The sequence below is a fragment of the Rhinolophus hipposideros genome, assembly GCF_964194185.1.
Source record: "Rhinolophus hipposideros genome assembly, chromosome: 3".
NCBI lineage: Eukaryota > Metazoa > Chordata > Mammalia > Chiroptera > Rhinolophidae > Rhinolophus > Rhinolophus hipposideros.
Window position 1 is genome coordinate 75,373,829 of NC_138049.1, and position 22,849 is coordinate 75,396,677.

Here is a 22,849-nt window from a genome sequence, read left to right on the forward strand (position 1 = left end):
GCTTAGGTACATATATACGACGTTGTTGTATTAACAACTGGACCCTACATGTAGGTGGTAACACAGAAAATACTTTATTCACTTAAAATGTATTTTTGATGTGCTTTTTAATAATAAATATAATAACATTATAATATAACAATATTAGTAATGGCTAACTTTTATATTAGGTTGGTGCAAAAATAATTGTGGTTTAAAAGGTTTAAATAATTGCAAAAAATGCAATTACTTTTGCACCAACCTAATAATAAGTTGCTGTGGGCTAGTCACAGTGCTAAGTTTATTTACCAAGTTTCACTACTGGACAGGTGAAGACATTTGATTACTTTTAATAGATGCAAACAATGAGGAGAATTCCATAGCAGGGCAGTACCATAATGTAGTCATTTTCCTACTGGTGAATATTTAGGTTTTTTTCAATTTGTTACAGTACATATCCTTGTATACATATCAGTCCATATTGTCATCATATTTCTGTCAGAAATATTCTCATACATGGGATTACTAGTGGTCAGGGGGCATACACAGATTTTTTTAAAATTTCCTAAGTAAATAATCTGGGATATATGAATTTAAGTTTCATGAGGTCCAAACAGCTTGGACAGGAAAAGCAGAAATTGGATGTAATTTTGAGAATAGGAATAAGATAAAGACATAGCAGCCAGAAACGAGGAGATGTGCCCATGTTACGATCAAAGACTCAGATCCAATAAGGCTGGTGGTATAATTTAGGAGGTTACTAAAGACAGGCGAGCATGGCTCTTAATGTCAAGGGAAAGAATTTAGATTCGCTGCTATACGGAGCAAAGAACCATTTATAATTATTATTGTAACATTTGCAATAGTGAGACAAATCATTACGCGACCTTTCAGAATTGAAGAAAAAAAATCCCAGCGGTCTGCTGACCCACACATATTTGAGCTTGAGCATGGTGTTCTTTTCCAGACCATATGGACTCTGGCAGTCTTAGTTTCCTCAGGAACTCCTTGAGTAACAGAACTAGAACAACTCACTGTTCAAATGCAAATGATTTCTCATCAACTCAAAATTGCTCCTATTATCAAGTTTGAGAAATATAACAACAGCAAAAGCCCTGTAAGGACATAATCAATGACACACCACAGGCAACTTCCTATTCCCAGCCTTTTCTTCTCCTCTCACAAACTGAAACTAGAGAGGCTGCTGGGGCAATCAACTCTGAGCCTGACTAACAGGCCCACACCCCTCTGTCTGAATACCTTTGTTTTCAGTCCTAGCAGATCCTCCTGGAGTGATAATGACCTATTGTACCCCTAGTCAACCAGTAGGTCCAACCAAGGGTGGCCTTGCCATAGCACAAAAGGTCAAGCCTCCAAATCTCTGCAGTGCTTTGTATTTCTTAGAAGCTTCTTGATTTATGTAACTTCAGTTCTAACATAAAAATTGGCATATCAGAAAAAAATGTGAGTTTGAAGTAGAAGCAAGAGAATCCATCATCTCCACCACACACAAAATGTAACCACATCATCTTTTTCATTTTTACTATTTTTACTTCTTGTCTACCCTATAACTATTAATATACTCAATGGATCCATCACTTTCCCTCTTCTTCAAATATTCTCTGGTGATCTCATCTACTCCCAGAGCACAAACATCACATTTGAGTTAAGGACTCCACAACCTTCAGACCTAACTCTCTTCTGAGTTCCAGACACAAAGTTATGATTCCCTACTGGACATCTTTACTGAGTTGAAAGCACCCTCAGTACCACTGAAAGTACCATTGCATAATTGTTTATGGCCATTGTCCATTCACATTGGTTGGTATCTCATTTTAACTATTGCTGCCCATTTTGTACTGGTGGCTAATTTTTTTTTCATAATGCTTGGTCACAGCACATCAAACTTAGCATGTCCTAAACTGAACTTCTCAATTATTCTTACTGCTCCTAATCTGCTACACATATTACATTTCTCTCAGAACCACCATCAACTCCACGGTTCAAGTAAAAAGCTTCAGAGTCATTTCTATTTTCTCCTCATTTAGCATCTATATCCAGTGATCACGTCGAGTTGTTCTCTTTCCAGATTTTTATTTATATCCATGCTTTCTTCCCTATTGCAAGGGACTGTCATTTCCTTGGTTCACACACTGTCATCACTCATCTGGCCTATTGCCTTAGCTTCCTATTTGGTTTCCTTAATTCCACCACCTCCACTTTCGAAACCATTTCCCACCTAGCATCTAGAGTATCTTTATAAAACACAAATCCTATCATGTCATTTCAAATTCCACAAAAATGTTTCCTGATTTCATCCAACAGAAACATGTAGGAAAACATGTTAGATATGGAATAAGATAGGTTCACAGTTCAGATATTATTTGAAAAAACCCCAAACTTTTTTTATTATGATCCATTTTCTGTGTCACTATGAACACCATTAGAAGAAAGAGCTGGTACCAAAATGGGAAAATTAAACATTAAAAAAAAGAAATTATCAGTGGGGTTAACAGATATAGGACACCTAGTTATATTTGAATTTCTGATGAATAACAAATATTTTTTTTAGTAAAAATAAACTCCAAATAATGTATGGGACACATACTAAACATACTAAAAATATTATTTATCTGAAATTCAAATTTTTATTTGCTAGATTTAGCAATCCTAAATATAACAGATGATGACATACTCATATGCTAAACTGCTATGTGGGATTTAAAACTGAAAACAACAAAGAAACAAGACAAACAGATGAAGACACAAAAACTCATAGACATAGACAATAGTTTAGTGGTTACCAGTGAGTAAGGGGAGGGTGTAGGGTGGTACATGAGGGTGAAAGGGATCAAATATATGGTCATGGAATGAGAACTGACTCTGGGTGGTGAACACTCAATGTGACATATAGATGATGTATTACAGAATTGTACACTTGAAACCTATGTAACTTTACTAACAATTGTCATCCCAGTAAACTTTAATTTAAAAAAGAAGAAAGAAATGCTCAGAGAGATAAAAAAAAAAAGTAAATAGATAAAATGAAGGTGTTCACACTACAGAAATGCTACAAAGGAGAAAGACTAACTCTGGTAGGCCTAAAAAGTGTCTGGAAAGGAGTGACACCAGTTAAAGTGATTAAGAGGAGTTTATTGGTTGTAGTGTGTGTGTGTGTGTGTGTGTGTGTGTGTGTGTGTGTGTATGTGTCAGCATAAGGGGCATACTAGGCAGAGAAGAGAGCATTTCCCAAGGCAGAAAAAGAGAAGAAACACAATCTGTTTGCAGTGCTGTGCTGATAAATGCAGTACAGTTTCTCCAAAACAAACAACAACAAAAACTGCTGATCTATAGTTTGCCAATTTCCATGGTGTAAATGCTCCCATCATGGCAGATTTCAAACAATAAATGTGATGCCACTTTAACATGGAATTGATAAAACAAGTGCTACTGCAATATATCCATCATATAGTATTTCCATCATGGATGTGAATAACTCAAGAGCATAAATAGTCACTTGTAGCAAAATAATTAGGAAATGGTGACTTTTGAGGATTTTTACGTTTGTTTTAATATAATTTACCTAATTGTAAGTTTATGTAATTTAATTTCAGATAGCTCTATTTAAACAACCACCTTGCAAAATTTTTGAAAATTTAACAGTCATCTTCCATGAGCTGGTATGAGCCATTTCTAAGCACCCCATGGTGTGTTGGTGACCTTCAAGTTTGTATTGGTGAAGCATAAGTATTTGTGTAAAGGAGGGTGAGGGTGGGAATACGAATGAATAGGCAGGAAGTATGGGTAATGGAAGGTGTTGGACATCCCTTTATACAACCCCCATCGGCTTATATAAAGATGGATGGATGAATGGATTGATGGATGACAGGTGACACAGAAGGTTCATTTAAACTTAAAGTGCACAATGTACAGAGTGTTTTACTTACCCTGTGCAATGAAATGAAAGGAGCAATTGGAGTCAGAGATCTAAGGAATAATGCCATCATTTACTGGTAACAGTTTGAACATCAGTTTTCTCAAAACAAAAAGGTATAAAATAATGCCTTCCTCCTTGGGGAGAAAATTAACTGAGATTTAACAAGGTGAGGGCTTTGTAAAACAAGAATTGCGGGATGAAAATCCTAGTTAGTACCACTGTGCATGCCACTTATCTTTCCAGGAGCTTGTACATTTGCTGCTTCTGTACAAGGTAGAGACACACCCTTATTTCTTATAGTGTAGCTCCAGCAGTTCAGTTTTCTTTCTTTTTTCCCTCCTATTTCCTCAAAGATCATCATTGGCTTTGAGTCCTTCTGGGCATGTTCGCAACCTTTAATTCTCGTTTCATTACCGTATCTCCCTTTATTTCATCCAAGAATTCCTTAAGAGTTTCAGAATGGAGAGATTTCTCAAGTCCTCTGCCTGTTTCTCAAGCTCAAACATACTGCAGAATCTAGTGTTTGGTTATAAATACAATCTCATGATCACCAATACATTCTGGTTAGAGCTATTTAAAATGATCAACAACAGCCATTTTACTCAATCAATCAACCAATAAGTAAAATTAACATCTTTTATGAGTTTTGGCATGTGACTAAAAGCATGCGGAAACCTGTGAGCAAGTGAAACATAATATAAATGAATAAAGATGAAGAAATGCTAGGAAATCTGGACACTGGATTTTAGCCTTAACTTGATGGGCAACAACAACCAAAATCCATTTTTGAATCAGAAAGTAATACGACAAAAATGGGATTTAAGAAAGAATATCATAAAAGTATACACAGCATAGTTTGTTATGTAAGTAGAGGCTTCATATCTGTACTTAAAGTTTATATACAGTTCACTGCCCCCACAGTTTTTATTGGTGATAAAATATAAAATTTATATAGCCAATGTTGAAGGAAAAAAATTAAGTTCATGTCAATAACAACAAAAGCTCTTTTGTTCTAACCATACAATACTGAGCTTTTCCCTGTAAAACTTAACCTCCAAATTTAATATTTTATTGAAAGACAGAGAGTGGGAGAGCAGGAGTGTGCTGCACATGGTTTCCTTTCGGCATCCAATCCTATGCGAGAACTACTGACCCTCTTCTATAAGAATTAGGAAAATAAAAAGAACTAAAATATAGCTCATAAATTCATATCAGATCTAAGACATATATACAAATAAAAGGTGGAAGGTGCTATGTGCTTTAAGTAAGATAGATGTAACAACAGGTCAGAGGAAGAAGAGATTATGGTGGGGTGGTTTGGTCAGGCAAATTTTGAAGAAAATTACATGTGAGCAGAGATTTAAAAGTGGACTAGGTGAGAAAATTCGATACTGAAACCAATAGAAGCAAAAGCTCAGGATGGAAAAAAGAGTGGAGAGCTTCTTTAGTTAGTAAGGAACAACAAAATTTTGTAAAACATATCATCAGAAGTAGGCATTGTGGGAGATAAGACAGCTAGACACTGGCCAGTAATTTATTCACGGGCTATTAGGCCTGAAGGCATCTGAGAGAGCAAGTGCTCTGACCAAAGCTGGGTGGGATGGTTGAGACTGGTGAAAGAATGGGAGACAAAAAGGCCAATTAGGTTTCCAACTCCAAGTAAAAGAGAAAGAGTCTGACGTAAGAGGATGGCAATGAGAATGGAAAGAGGAACAGATGTGAGAATTCAGAATTAGAGCTGACGGGACACAGTGACAGATTACACGTAGGGAGCACAGGGAAGGGAGGAGTTGAAAATGACTCAGCGGTTTCCATGTGGATAACTGGGAGAATAGAAGTGGCACGAAGAGAAACGAGAAGGTGAAGAAGGATGCAGATGTGTGACTGTGCGTTTGTTTGTTGGAGGTGATGTAGAAGGAGATACAGAGCGCATTTCCATCTTATTAGGCCCAAACGTGGGCGCTCTTATGTATAAGGTACCATGTTGGCTGCTGTGGACAGGACAGAGGTAAATTAGATCTTCCTTTGTTGAAAGTGAAAAATTAAATGCCCTCTAATCTTAATTGTAAAAATCTAAATGTTATTTTCTCTCTCTCTCTCTCTCTCTCTCTCTCTCTCTCTCTCTCTCTCTGTCTCTCTCTCTCTCTCTCTCACACACACATACACACACACACACACAGAAACATAACTGAAAGTCAGAGTTTTTCCAAGTCTGAACTTTTCTCATAAACATGGCCCAAGACTATGCCCTGAGCTATCACAGTAAATGATATTGCAAAGGACCTGCCCAACTATTTTAACACTTTTAATGCTTCAAAGGATAACAGATGGTAGATATAGCTCTCTGGCCTTGTTTGGAAAGGCAAAGTTAGAAAAACCAAAGGGACAAATGAATGGTTTTCATTCTCTGTCCTGATTCTCTATATTCTCTACTTGTTAATGTTTATCAGCTCAGTTGACCACTCACAATAAGGGGGTTAACAGAATCCACCTTGGAATCAATCCAACTTGGCACTCATTATTCAAATAAAATCAAAGCACAGTTCAAATAAAAAGAAAGCAATTTATATCAAGTTCCACCATTATAGCATAGTATTATGTATTGTAGTACACCAATAACTTTCTTAAAATATAGCCTCTACCTTCAAGAAATGAACACTGCATGTGGGAGACAAGATACAAAAAAATTGTTAAAGTTAATTTTATTTTGAAAAGAAACTAAGACAACCAAAGAAATTATGTCCCAAGGCAGCACAAAATTTATTGACAAATGACTAGTATACTTTTAAAGTATTGCAGGAGCTCATCTTTAAATTAAATATCAACCCCCTTTTCTGCAAGTAACACGGATAAGACCCTTCTTATTTCATATATAAGGAAATTTAGATGTGAAACATCACTTACAGCAATTCTTCTAGTCTATCACATTTTCTATCCTCCACGAATTTGTTCCAACTTGGGGTGAATACCACAGAGAGTGTAACTTACTCTCCGATTATATATTATGCCTACCACACTCCCAACTAGAGTGAATTATTTGAATCAAAAACCCTATGGCATTCTTGTCTTCTGACCCTTCGGGAGTGTAGCCCAGGATTGAGCAAGAAAAGAGGCTCCTCACTGGGATCACTGAAAGGGATTACCAGGAGTGACTGCCTCTGAGGAAGGTGGAGCACAGGCTTTGAATCCTGACTTCACTATAAGTGGGTATATGTGCATAAGCAAGTAATGCACATCTCTGTGCCTCAGTTTCCTTATTTGTAAAATGAAGATAATGATGGTATTTTATAAAGTTTTAGGAGGGCTAAATGCACATGTAATACCTAAATTGGAATAGGATATATGAGGTGTGATCAAAAACTACAGTGAATGTTTAAATTAAAAAAATATGTATTACAGTAAAAGAACATTGCCATTAATCCCCCTCAAAGTACTCCCTCTCACTTTGAACATGCTTATCCCATCGTTCTTGCCACTTTCTGAAGCAGTTCTGGAAGTCCTCTTTCCTGAGTGTCTTTATTTGTGCTGTCATGGCTGCCTGGATGTCCTGAATCATTTTGACTTTGGGGAAGAGTCAGAAGTCGCACGGTGCCAGATCCAATGAATAAGGTGGATGAGGACACACTATAATGCTTTTGAGAGAAATTACTGTATACCAGAAACGATGTATGACACGGAGCGTTGCCATGATGGAGGGTGATTTACGACACACTTTAAAACACACCTTCTCTCAACTGTAGCTCACACCTGACTAATTGTACCGAACAAGTTAAAAATTGTCACACACCGTTACTAAGATTTGACACACCATTTACCATATTGAAGATTCTTGCCTTTCCATTGGATGGCACTGGGCAGCAGCATTCACCATATTTATTGATCACAAAGGAAAAACTCCCTGTCACACATTGCTTCGAGTACGGCAATTTCTGTCAAATAAAAACACTGTGGTGTGTCCTCATCCACCTTATTCACTAGATCTGGCACTGTGAGACTTTTGGCTCTTCTGCAAAGTCAAAATGACCATGAAAGGTAAACATTTTGAATTGATTCAGGACATTGAGACAGCCACAACAGTGCAACTAAAGACACTCATAAAAGAGGATTTCCAGAACTGTTTCAGAAAGTCACAAGAATAATGGGATAAGTATGCTCGAAGCAAGCGGGAGTATTTTTAGGGGGCTTAATGGCAATGTATCTTTAACTGTAATACATTTTTTAAATTAAACATTCACCATATCTTTTGATCACACCTCGTAATTGCAATTATTGTTGTTACCACAGTTGATGGAGAACTGCGAAGAACAAAACCTACATACTCTGCTGCCCAAACTTTATGTATAATGAAAGTTTATCTATAAAGAGAGGTTTTAAAAATTTAGATATGTTCTTTTCTTTTTTGATGCTCCTAAATGAAACAGTTCTTTTAATTGTGCCACTCTTCTTTCCTATGGATCTCCCTAAGGCATCAGAAAAGAAGTACATATTTTAGGAAATAGAATTCCCTATAGCTATGCCTTTTCCATTTCTTATTGTTTCATTAACATCCCTAAGGTAATTCCTAGGTTCCAACTATTTATTTATTTATTTATTTATTTTTTGTCTTTCCTCTTCCTTGTTCCTTCCTTTGCTGTATTCACTTGTCACCAAAGCCTGCTTTCTTTTTCCAGATGCTTCTCTCATCCATTTATCTATAACCACTATCATTAGCCTTACTATTATTAACTATGTCTGGTCTATTTCAGTCACCTGCTAATTGGTCTCTTGCACTCCAGGAATGCCCTATTATCATCCATCACCCATACTTCTGAAAAATTCATCATCCTGAAACATTCCTTTCAACCTGATAGCTACTTGTTCAGATATTTCACATCTTCCTTCAGAGTAAAACCAGTTTCCTGAGCCTGGATTTCAAGGATATTTATAAACTAGCCCCAACCTTGCTTTATAGGTTTATATTTCCCAACTAGTATTTTGACAAATACGCTTTTCAAACCAGATTACATATTCAATGCTCCTTTTGCCCGATTGCTTCATTCTCACTCTGAACTTATTCACCTATCATTTTCTGTCAGGGATGCCCTAACCTGTCCTTTCTATTTAATTACAACTCATTCTTGAAGGAAAGCTGAAGTCCTTCTTATCTGCCTGTAGCATCTCCTGACTCCAGACCATCTCAGCCACAATTATTTATATGCCTATCACCCCCCTTTGAGGAAATTCCATACACATTTTTTTAAGTAATTCACTTCACATTTGTCAACTTTTAGTATTGTAAGGTATCTTTTATACCTACATAGCCACCACCTTATCCAATCCACCCACCCACTCATCCATCCATCCATCCTTCAATAAATTAAATTATAAACTACTTGAAGATGGATTCTATTCCTAGCATTATTTGGGAGAGAGGGGAATTCCTTCCCTCATTCTCTAATGTAGTACAGTATTTGGAATACAGCTTGTGCTCAATAAATATTTTTAAAGGATTACATAAAAATATCAGATAGCTTGTAATTGTTAACATAAATATCATAAAATGCCACGTATCATGGGCTCTAACAAGTTTTCCTGATCTCCAATTTTGAATTAGATTTCTCTGTGCTTTTTATGACAATCTGTAATTTCTTTCATAGCCTTATCATCATACTTTGTTGTACTTATCGGTTTACTTGTCTGTCAGCTTAACTAAGCTGTATCTTCTTAAATGTTTTGTAAGTCTCAAATATTTGTTGAATAAATAAGTAAAAATGAATGAATGAATGAATGTCAAAATATATGCTACGTATATGGGTCATTTGAAAATAACGTAAATCTTATTTAATATTACCAGAGTTAAGTAAGACTTGAAAGGTCTGCTTCAGTATGTCATGTTCAGAAATTGTCTACTCAATGACCCGAATTACATATTACTAGTGATGCTATTTGAAATCACTAAAGATATCCTACACATAGTCACAATGTTTCATATCTGTTATATGCATAATAGATCAGTGCTTTCATTTATCTACTGAAGACAATTTTTACTAAATAAACATTGAGTCTCTATATAGATTACCCAAGGTCGTGGGCATAACCTTTTCTTTTAATTTAACATCTTCTTTCTAATACCAGTGCAGAAGTAGCCAGTGGGTATGGATTGTCTTTGGCTATAAGCTTCCTGTTTTTGCACAACCACGTATTTATTTGGCACAGGTTGACTGTTATCATCTTGGACAAAAGACTCTGTAGAAGAGCAGAGGAAATAGCAGTGATTCAGAGTAACCAGATTGGGCACCCAAGACATGGCGACTTTCTAATAATAATTTTGCCAATATTTATTTCCCTTTGCAACCCGTCTTACATGAATTTTGGAAGACAGGCTCATTTCAGTGACAATGACATTATTTTGATTTATGAAATTATCACTCACCCAGCTAATCTTCATTTTTACTAAGCATCTCAGTGGTACATACCAGTAGTTCTAAATCAGAAGAGATTGGGGAAATTTTCCAAATACATTTCCTGGCCTCCAAACTCATGCACAGTATGGAGCATTTAGTATCCTTTTTCGAAAGTGCCCTGGTGCCTTTTTACACTACTCCTTTCAATAAGAAACAGTAATAGACAAGAAAAGATGCAGCTATATATTTTGACAGGGTTGGCCAAAAAATATGCTTTTCAAATTGTGCCAGTAAAAACACACTGTTCAGAGCTTGGTAAATATCTGTTAAATGGATGAAATGATGAATAACATAGAGATTATTCACTGCTACTTTTGCAGTATATGTGAATAATATTTTATAGTACCTGCGAATATATACAACTCTCTCACGTACTTTCTCCTTTCATCCTCAAAAATTCCCAATGAAATAATATTCTTCCTCTTTTCCAGATGAGAAAACTAAGATTTAAGAAGGTAAAACACCTAGGCCAATGTCATTCAGCAAGTGAGTACCAGAGCAAGGACGAAAAGTAAACGGTTTAACCCTTAAAGCTAGGGTTTACTCATTGCTCCCTGGAGAATAACAAAATTCTTCTTCTACTTGATAATATTTTGCATATTTTGAATTCATATTTTGAATTCATCCTGTTCTACAAATCCAGATACCTGGATTCTAGACCTAGATTTGCCCATTCCCTGCTGAATGACTCTGGGCAAGTCACTACCAAGGGTCACGTCTGGTCTTCCATATGCAGGCCAAGTGTGCACATCACCAAATGGTCTTCCACATGCAGGCCAAGTGTGCACATCATCGAAGCTCAGTTGTGGCCCACATCACGTGGCTTGATGTAAAGCTGTCATGAAATGAACTTAATCAAAAATCTGCTTGGGATTGTACAATCTTAGTTTCTTCAGGATATCTTTTTAAAAATAGTACTTTGTTCCTGTGGACAAATATTATTTGTCTTAAAATTGGCTCAAGAAAACTATTGAGCTGGTTGCTTAGGGTTCATTCTAGGATTAAGGTAAAAGTGACATTTAGGCTTCCTGATAGAATCAACAAGATAATAAAGAACAGGATTCCAGTCAGATGCTCTGCACAGGAGGGGAGAAAATTGCATTTGGCTAAAATATCTTCGATTCATAGGAACAAAAGACACAGACAGTATACAAGAGATAAGGTCCTCCAATGTCGTAGGAGCTGTTCAGAGTTCCATGAACAGAGGACCTAGTTTTGTCAACAAGGGATACTTGGTTAAAGTAACTAATAACTAGTCAAGTTCCACAAGACATAATGTACATATAAAATTACTACAGCTCTACTCTTACAGAACTAAATTCTTTTAGTACTTAAGAACGTAAAGAAGACACTTTCTTCTTTGAGCATTCAGACAGAGACAAACACAATATTGTCTTAAAATAGTTACAGCAGAAATACGGGCTTTGTAAGATTTGTGAACTGGCATATAATGATTTACATAAACCAAAAATACATATAAAGAAAATGAAGAGTATAAAAGCCACACAATTTTTAAAAATTCTGTCACTTCCTAATTATAACCATGAATTGGAAATGTCAGCATTCCTAGTGTTATCTATTTCAAGTTACTGGCTGTACTAATTTAATTTTAAGAGACACAATTGTATATATTTCAGTTGGATCATTTTATTTATTTATTTGTTCATTTATTTTAATTAAAGTTTATTGGGTGACAATTGTTAGTAAAGTTACATAGGTTACAGGTGTACAATTCTGTAATATATAATTTATATATCACATTCTGTGTGCACCACCAAGAGTCAGTTCTCCTTCCATCACCATATATTTGATTCCTTTTAACCTCATCTACCATCAGATCTTTTATCTTTCTAATACCACCTGCTCAATATAATCCCTACTATAGGTAGTAGTAATATAACTATTGGTTGTGACATTAAACAACACCTGTTATTGTTGGATGAAAAACATTTTTAACCTAAAAAATAAAACATCATAATTTTGATATAAACCTGTGCCTAAAAATAGTACAGAAGAAGCTGCTTGTCTCTGAATAATGCCTTCATAATAAAATATATAGCTAAAAGAGCCTTTGCACATGAAAACATGTTGCTTTTCTTCCTTATTGAATTTTTCTCAGTAAATGAGGTATCTTTCAGAAAGGAACAATATTTTTGTCTAGTATATCTTTTTAAGTATTTATTTCCTCTAGTGTATTTAAATACTTACAAAATAATTAAATCTTCTATCTCAGTAGAATATCAGAGTGAAAGAAAATCACGAAAGTTTTATTTTAAATGGCAAAATCTAATAGTTTCAGTTTTTACTGAATTTTACTTCTCATAATTTTTTCCTTCAATATTTGAAGTTCTGTACAAATTTACCTAAAGTAATACAATTGAGATTTCTAAAATTTTCACTTACGTGTGTCACTGAAGATACATTTGTGTACATAATAAGATGCTTAAGATTTTATGAGAAAATATGTACTTACACGTTACCTGTTCAATGAACAGAAGATGTTTTAAGCATATTAGAGATGTACACACCTGACTTGGAGCCTCTTTTCTTCATTATACAGCAGAGGTTCCTCTCTTTAATTGCTTCCAAAACTTCATGACCACCTTCCACTTACTCCATGTCTACTGCAACCAGCAGAGTCCAAACCACCACTATGTTTTTCCTATACCATTTGCCATACTACATGGGATCATGGTTTTCTCTTCTTTGAATCGCTTCAAAGACTTCTAAATGGCCATACCTAAAATCCAAAGGCCTCTAAGATGGAACCCTTATTTCTCTCATTAGTCTCATCCATTGCTCTCCTCCTCCTCCTCACTTTTCTCTGGACTTCTTTTAGTTCCCCAAACATGCTATACTGGTTTTCCTCTAAGGACCACATCACACACCGTCCTTTCTGCCTGGAATCCCCTTCTGATGGCTCTCACAAAGCTGACTTTTCATCTTTTAAATTTCTCCTTAAATGTCACCTCCTCTTAGAGCCTTACTTGAGCATGCTCTATAAACAGCTTCCCATGTATAGTTTGCTATCACTGCAGTCAATTTGGGCCCTTGTTAAAAATGAACAGTTTTAGCATCTATGTTTGTTGGTTGGTTAGATTATTTCCCACACTCTAAGTTCTACCAGGACAAGGATCTGCTTTGTTCATCATCATATCCAGTGCCTGGCATTGTGCTCTGCACACAGTACAGTAACCCCTCCACCCCCTTATCCATAAGAGATAGGTTCCAGGAGCTCCAATGGATGCCCAAACTGTAGATAGTACTGAACTCTATCAACTTCTTCAACTCTGCTGGAAATGTGGTAACAGCTTCTTCACTGGCAGACACAATCTCTCCAGTCATTTTTACATTTTTCAGTCCAAACCTATTTTATTAATGTGTAATTATCCCTTACTTGCAAATGGCTTGGTATCACTCATTTCAGCCGCTCCCTTGCTGAAGTCTTCATATAGTTTCAACATTCTCTAATGTAACACATTACTATCAATCAGAACATATTTTCTGCTCATGTCTTCCACCCACAAATTTAATGCCTTTTCCATTGTAACAAAGCACTCATCATACATTGTGGCCATAACTTTGGGAATCTGAAAAGTAACAGCAAAACTGGGAGAAATTTCTTTTTACTTCTTCGCAATTTCACAGATACAAGATTTGTTCTTACTATAGATCTTAGCAACCTCGGTATAGATTTTCTTTTTTCAATTTCACCTTTTCACTTAAAGGAAGCACTTTATAACTTCTCTTTGGCATATCTGAATTGCCAGCATCACAACTCTCGTACACTGGAGCTGTTATTAAGTAAGAGAAGAGTTATTTGAACACAAACATTGTGGTACCATGACAGTCAATCTGATAACCAAGATGGCTACTAAGTGACTAATGTGCAGATAGCATATTCAGCGAGGATACACTGGACAAAGGGATGAATCTCTCCAAAATGGATGGAGCAGGATAGCATGTGATTTCATCATGCCATTCAGTATAGCACGCAATCTAAAACTTGTGAATTGTTTATTTCTGGTAATTTTCATTTAATATTTTTGGAATGTGGTTAACCACAGGTAAATGAAACCAAGGAAAGTGAACCCATGGATAAGGGGGCACTACTGTACAGACTAAATAAATACTTGTTGAAGGGAGAATGAACAGCCTGACTCATTGCAAAGCAAGCAGTAAACTGCTTCCCCTATTGCACACTTTTCCACCAGCTGAAGAAGTTCACTTCCCCTCTCTTCAATGCTACCTTCTCATCCAAAGCTGATTTAACAGGTTTCCACTGAAGGAGTAGACCACATGTGCACTGAGACCAGAAATGAGGAGAATTAAGACAAGACTGAGTATAAAAATCTGTAAAACATCAAGAGGAGAGCATACCATGTGACTCAGGATGGGTAGAGGGGCAATATCAAGAAAAAAAAAAGTAAAAGCAGACTGAATTCCAGTATTCATAGAGCCTCTCCCAGACTTTTGAGAGGAATCATTGTATTCATGACGGAAATGTGTCTGGCGTGGTAAAAGTCTGCCAGTGGGTTGCCCAGTTTTCTCTGTTATTCATGGAACGTCTGCCATCCACTAACAGAGCAAGACATGGAGTTCTGGGCATTATTACACAGAGCCTAAAGATCATGTCTGGTACGCAGAGCTTAAAGGCATCGTGAAATAATGATAAAAGCATGTATCCAACTGTTTACAACTTCAAAGAACTCTTTTGTCTAATCTTTTATTTAGTGTACGATATAATTTTTCAAATGAGAAACCATACTTTCAAGTATAAAGATACATGTATATTCCCCATATTGCTATGGAAAAATAAATATATTAGTATATATTTTTCTCAGTTATATTTTTGATTCTCAAGGTAGTCTATTTTAAACTTAGGTTACCACATTTACAGCATTAAATTCATTCTTGTCCCATACATGTTAGTCCTAGGAAGTCCCTGTGTTATATAATGAAATGTTGTACAAAGATTGTTGTTGCTGAAAACCATCATGCCCTGGAGATATGAAAAAGTATGTCTATTAAAATAAAAATTTGGATGGAGCCTCCTTGTCAATTCAAAGCTGACTCATCTGAAGCTGTGAAGAAGGGGAAAATAATAGTATATGTGACACACAAGCCCATGTCAAAAGCTTCAATGCAGACGGTACTCAATGATCCAGTCCAGAATGTGAATTACCACTGCACAGAAAGCTCATTTCTAGAAAAGAGAAAGTAGACAGGACAAGACAGAATGGCACAGTAAAATCCTGAGACTAAATAATTTGAATTTTCACCTGAACCTAAATTCATTTTTTGTTAAATTAATGAAATTGATAATCAATTACAGGACTTACAAACATATAACAAAACAAAAGAAAAATATATAACCATAAACACCATATCAAAACAAGATTTTCAATATTTTGAAGGTAATCAGAGAAACCCAAACCAAATATCTAAATAGTAATAAAGAACTTGTACAAGGTCTCTCAGATACCTTTTCTGATTGGCTCTTTGCCTATACTGAATGCTAACTCTGAAGTTATACTGATAATTTTTATATGATGAAATTGGTCATACATACAAACACACATGCACACAGGCACACACACACACAAACACACACAGCATTGTTCATTTACTAGAATTAGAAATCAAAGGTGTCAATAATCCTAAATCACGAATGAAGCAGTTACATCAAACTCACTTTTGAATGTAAGTTTTTCAGAGGATGTGGGAATTTCGTATTATACACTTACCTAAACATACATAAACATTCATATAGAACTGTTACAAATGTTCAAACAAGACAGAACTTAAATAATAAAAAAACCTTCCCACAAAGAAAAGCTGATGGCTCCACTTGTGAATTCTACCAAACATTTAAAGAAAAATTTACAATTTATTTTTTACAAAATTTTCCTAAATAGAAAAGTAGAGAATACTTCCAAATTCATTCTATGAGGCTAGTATTACCCTGATACTAAAATCAGACAACTACATCATAGGAAAACTATAGACCAATATCTCTTACAAATATATACACAAAAATCAACAAAAGTACTAGCATATCAAATAATGCAACAGATAAAATGGATAACTCACTGGGATTTAGCCCAGGAACGCAAGATTGGTTCAATACATGAAAATCAAATAAAGCAGCATGCCATACTGATAGAATAAAGGACAAAAAACGCATCATCATCTCAATAGGTACAGAAAAAGCACTTGAGAAAATCCAATACCCTTTCATGACATGAATACTCAACATACTAAAAATAGAAATCTAAAATAAAAATAGAAACCTTATAAAGAACATCTACTAAAAACCCACAACTGATATCATATTTAATGTGGAAAGACTAAAATCTTTCCCTCATGATTAGGAGCAAGACATGTATGTCTGCTCTCAACACTTTTTGACAATTGGATATCCTCATGCAAAGGAATGAAACTGGACCCCTACCTCACACCATATATAAAAAGTAACTCAACATGGATCAAAGACCTAACTATGAGAGCTAAAACTACAAAACTATTAGAAGAAAACCTAGGGGCAAATCTTTACGACATTGGATTTGGCAACAGTTTCATAGGCATAACACAAAAACCACAAGTAACCAACCAAAGGAAAAAGATCAATGGGACTTCATCAAAATTAAAAAAAAACAAAAAACAAAAAACAAAAAACAAAAAAACAAAAAAACAAAAAAACAAAAAAAACTTGTGCTTCAAGGTACTATCAAGAAAATAAAATGACAATCACTAAATGGAAAAAACAGTTTATCTGACAGGGATATAGTATCCATTATATATAAAGAATTCCTACAACTCAACAATAAAAAGACAGATAATCTAATTAAAAATGAACAAAATGTGTGATTACTACTTCTCCAAAGAAGCAATAGAAATAGCCAATGAGCACATGAAAAGATGCTCAACATCATTATATTAGAGAAATACAAATGAAAATCACAATAAGATAACCATCCATACACTTCACACCCACAAGGACAGCTATAAAAAATGACTGACAAAAAGTGTTGTCATGGATGCAGAAAAATTGGATCCTCTTACTTTGCTGGTAAGAATGCAAAATGGAGCAGCTGCTTTGAATTACAGTTTGACAGTTCCTAAAATATGTAAACATACAGTTACCATATGACCCAGCAATTTCATTCCTAGGTTTATACTCAAGATAACTGAGAACATATGTCCACTCAAAAATGTGTACATAAATGTTAAATGCAGCTTTATATATCATAGCATAAAAAATTGGAAAGAACCCAAATGCCAATTAAATGATGGATGGATAAACAAACAAAAAAGTGGCATATATATATATATATATATATATATATATATATATATATGAATATTATTCAGCAATAAAAGGAATGAGGGACTGAACATGCTATAACATGGATGAATCTTAATAGAAAATATTATACTAAATGGTTAAACATGGAAAATATTATACTAAATAGTTAAAACCAGACATCGTAGTCAATTATTGTACGATTCCATTTATATTAAATGTTCAAAATAGGCAAATCCATAGAGACAGAAAGTAGATTAATAGTTGGTAGGAGCTGAGTTTTGAGGGGAATATGGGAATGGCAGCAAATGGATATTAGGTTTCTTTTTTGGGGCGATCAGAATGCTCTGAAATTACATAGTGGTGATGGTTGCACAATTTTGTGAAAACCACTAACTTGTACTCTTTAAAAAAGGTGAATTGTATGCATGGTATGTGAATTATATCTTAATTTTTAAAAGCAGGCAATCACCAACAAAAAACAAAGCAAAACAAAAAAAGACAAAACTGAACGATGATCTATGTACCTCTCTGGATTCAATTTTTTCATAATAATGTCACGTTCCACAGTGATACAAAAGTTATTTGTCTAAGCATAGTTTATCCTTGGCTATATATTCTTTTTTCTGGATTTTTACTTTCAAATGCCAACTTTACGAATTCTAGTGCAGTCAACCATCCTGGTTTTCCCAGGACTAAGGGAGGTTCCCAGGATATGGGACTTTCAGTACTACAACATAGAAAGTTCCCAAAAACTGGGACAAGTTTGTTGTTAGATAATTTACTTAATTTCTCTGCTCTTTGTTTATGTATTGGAGATACCCTCTATACTGCCTTTCACATTCTTTCCTTCTAACTCCACACCTTTTCCCTATGCAATTTCATTTGTCTTAATAATTTTTATTATAAAGTAATTGCTCATAAACTAGTTTATCTCAACAAAGTCTCTCCTGAATTTGAGATATGGATAGGCAACTGTCTTCTGGATGTTTCAATTGGCCACTAATACACAAGTCTAATGCAAAATCTAAATTTGATTTAGTGCCTAAGTTAATTCTTTTTTTTATTTCATCACATTCACTTAATCTCTTGAGCTAAAGAGATTAAGCTCCTCCTCTCCTCTCCTCTCCCCTCCCCTCCCCTCCATTCCCCTCCTGTCCCCTCCCCTCCCCTTCTCTCCTTTGCTTTATTATAACATCTAACGAATCACTATGTACCACCTGCAAAACTTTCTCTAATCTATTTCCCCTATCTCCTAAGTCTACTTATTCCCACTAACATCCATGACTGAGACTGATGAGTAGACAAGTGTTTCTCAGACTTTTAAAAATTCATGATCACTTTGAAAAACACAAAACCCCATAATATTCAGTCCAATTTCAAAATACAGTATTAAAAATAAAACCATGTGTTGTGTATTTTCTCCAAATACGACAAGTATCCTATTCTTATGATTCTTATACATCGCTTCCTGTCCCCTTTCTCTCTCTCTTTCACATACCACACCCACACTCACCGCCTCCCGCTCACACACATAGACTCCCACTCACCCACACAACCACACACACACACACAATCTCTCATAGGCTCCAGCAATGAGTACATGCTTTAAATTATACCAGCATAACCTGATATTCTGGCCTCAAAGCAACTGTTCTCTACTTCTGGAACTCTCTACACCAAACTTGCCTACCTCCTGAACTGTTCATCCTTCAAATTTCATTTTAAGTATTGCAGGCTCTGTAAATCTTTCCCTGACAATACCAAGCCCAAACAGAATAAATCATTTTCTCTTTTTTTAACATACTTTCAGTGTTGCACTTATCACACAGTATTATAATTTATTTGATGATATAACTGCAGTCCTCCTTGAGAGGGAACTCTTATGACAGAAATTCTATCTTATTTGTTATCTATGCATCTTATACGAGGGAAATAGCAGGCGTACAACTCAATTTGTGGAACTCCACTAATATTTTTTATATATTTATTACTTTGATTAAGTGATGACAACTTATATAGCATGCTTAAAATATGACTGAGTGACATTTTAATAATAACTGACAAAGAATCTTTGGATGGTTTATACACACAGTTATAAAAAATACATATTATATTGACATGTGTATCCATCAATCTAGATTTGCAAAAAAAAGTAACACAAGCACAGTCACCCTACTTCCTGTCTTTCTACTTACCACTCTGTATCTCTTTCCCCACTCAGTGAAGTGTTTTGAAAAAGGCATGTACCATCACCGTCTCCTTTTCCTGACTTTTCAGTTCTGCCTCACTGCTTTAGAGTATTTCCACGCACTTATGAGTTAAAACTGCTATGACAAATGCCACCACTTACCTCTATATGGCCAAACCCAAAGGATATTTTTAATCTCTGAAGTTATTTATTGATTTTCTGCTGCATTTAATACTCTTGGGCATTCCCTTTGAATCCCTCCACTACCTTGGCTTCTAATTCTCCCACTTCTTTAACCATTATTTCTCAGTTGAGTTGAGGGAGCCTCTTCCTTTGCCTATTCCTCATCCATTGGTTTTACCTAGGACTCTCTCTGGTATATTTTTTGTCTAACTATATATCCTTTGGTGATGTCATTTACTTTCCCAGCTCACTGAGTCCTTCAGGTTCACATATACAACTTGGATATGCCCTTGGATAACACACAGGTACCATGACATCCTCCGATCAAACTCTGAATTCCTCCCTGCCCACCTTAACCAAGGCCTTGTTTGATTCTTTAATTAGGCTTCTCACCCAAACTATTCATATGATAATCCCCCAAACTCTTTCCTTACAAACCACAGTCAATTGCCAATCAAGCACTGCACATTGGACTTCTTACTCAACTCTTAAAATGTTTCCTTATCACATACTCTGTTAACTCCTATAGATCAAGACTTTATCATCTTTCTCTCGACTATTACAATAGTCTATTCATTGATGTGCTTGTCTCTAGTTTTGCTCATATCACATTCATAGTTCATTTCCCCCACTTCTGCCAAAGTAAAGTAATACATATTTTATATATACACACATATACATATAATGAAAATCTGATTAAGCCACTCTCCTAATTAAAACTCATTTCCACAACATGTAAATGTAGTATTTATTGAATTTATTTTTCACCCAGTTAGCATATACAGAAATCTAAATTAATCCTACAACACTAATCTGGGATGCATTCATATACTTTCTATTCTAGTCTATTCAACACTAAAAACAAACAAATAAAAACTAGCCTCAACTGACTTTCAGACCCACTAACAGGTTATAACTTATACATTTAAAAACACGGACCTACATGCTACAGCCCATCTTTAATCACGCCCCCACCACCAGTTTATTGTTGCCTTTTCTTATCAATCTAGAAAGGCACTTATGTGGATATAAAGAGCTCAATGGATACATGCCACTTTCTAGGAAGCATCAGTAGAAATAAGATTCTTGCAAATTTTAAATTTTTTAAGTCCCCTAAAGAGAGGTTCACTTTCTTAGAAAAGTATAGCATGAGCAAAGGGATTGTCAGAAAGGAGGATTAAAAGGAGTACTACACTTTCAGCCACTATACTCAGAGAGTCCACCAGGAAAATTCCACTAGGTACAAGGTAAGTTACAACAGATTCCCACAGCTTTAAGTCTATGGAAAGTAAAAATAAAAATAAAATAAGACCAAAAAAATAAAAATAAAAAAATAAAAACTGGGGGAAGGATGACAACTGCTGCTTCAGATCTAAAATTCCAACTTAAATCGTTTTTAGAATGAGTGGTACTAATTCAAATAGAATATCAATATGTGAAACATAACATATATTAAAGTAAAAATTAATTCCTCAAATAACTTTCACAGAAGTTGCTTGAATCCTAATATAAATAAAATATTTTCTAATACTTAGAAAATAAGCTAGAAAGTGGGGATCATAAGTTTTCTATGAATTATTAAGAAAAGTTCCATCATTAGGGAAATGACTTTACAGTAAGAACATTTATAGAAATAAACATGGCAACATCATTAAGAGTACTTCCAGCTGTGTACTTTCTTCAATGTAATTATAAATAATTTTACTATGATTAAATATAAAATTATTTTTATGCCTTAAAATGTACTGATTAAATGTAGAATGATATTCAAGTAAACTTATTGAGATAAAATCTGTAACCCATCTATTGAGCTTCTTGAAATTTGTTTATCAAAATGCTATATCTTAAAACATAAATAATTTTAAATTATTTGTGATTATATGTAATATACAAAATATGAGAATTTAAATGTCTTATTTAATTTCAGTCTTTGCCAATGCTAACAAAAACTTGTCACAGCAAAAGTATTACAAAGATGTACTTTTCTTCTTATAGCCTTTTTACAATTTTATCGATTTATTTTGGTTTTGCTTCAAAGAATTCTCAGATATATAAAGAAATCTATTTTAAAAAATCACACATTTCTTAAGTCACATTTCTTCCAAGACTTTTGCTAAACACCTTGGAAGGAGGCATTTCCCCAGTAGTAACTACTTGACTAAAATGGCTATGCTAAAAGTATTGCCACTGCTGTGACATTTTAAGGGAATGTTTACATTTTCTTACCGGGAGCATAATTCTTCTCAGAAAATTGACTATATCCTCCTACTCTGCAGAACTGTGAAGTTCTTTATATTTTATCTCATCAAAACCCGCATTCCCAACTCAGAGTTTACTTATTTGGTTTCTTCTCTACTTCTTGCTTTCCTCTTAGGTTGGCCATTTAATCTTTCCCTAATATCTACACTTGAGATTGCAATAAAAATAAAACTATTATAGGTGGTCAAGCTGCTCTTTCAGATTGTCCATTACTTTTAAATAAATAGTATGAAGGTGGCGAATGCCCTACCTATGCATTTCCCTTACGCTCACTTTCCTCCCCTCTCTGTACCTTGCCTCCATGCTTTCCTAAGTTCTTAGTCTCCAGCACACATACATTCCAAATCCAAAAGTACAAAATTTCTGCTACCCAAGAGCTCCCTCAGAACATGTCCCTTTTCTCTAATTAGTTTTATGCTTCTAATATGACATTAGAAACACCACTTAACTAAGATACTTAATACAGAGCTCGTGTTTACAGATAATTTTACCTAATTCAATAGTAGCCTTTATATTACACATACAGCAGAGTAGCCAGAATATCTACTCCC

General features: G+C 35.0%; 1 protein-coding gene across 23 annotated transcripts in view; it reads right to left on the minus strand.

Moving 5' to 3' along the window:
- RIMS1 (regulating synaptic membrane exocytosis 1) overlaps positions 1–22,849 on the minus strand; it is a gene marked incomplete at its 5' end in the record, with an annotated part of 450,322 nt that overhangs the window by 349,969 nt on the left and 77,504 nt on the right. The window lies entirely within an intron of this gene.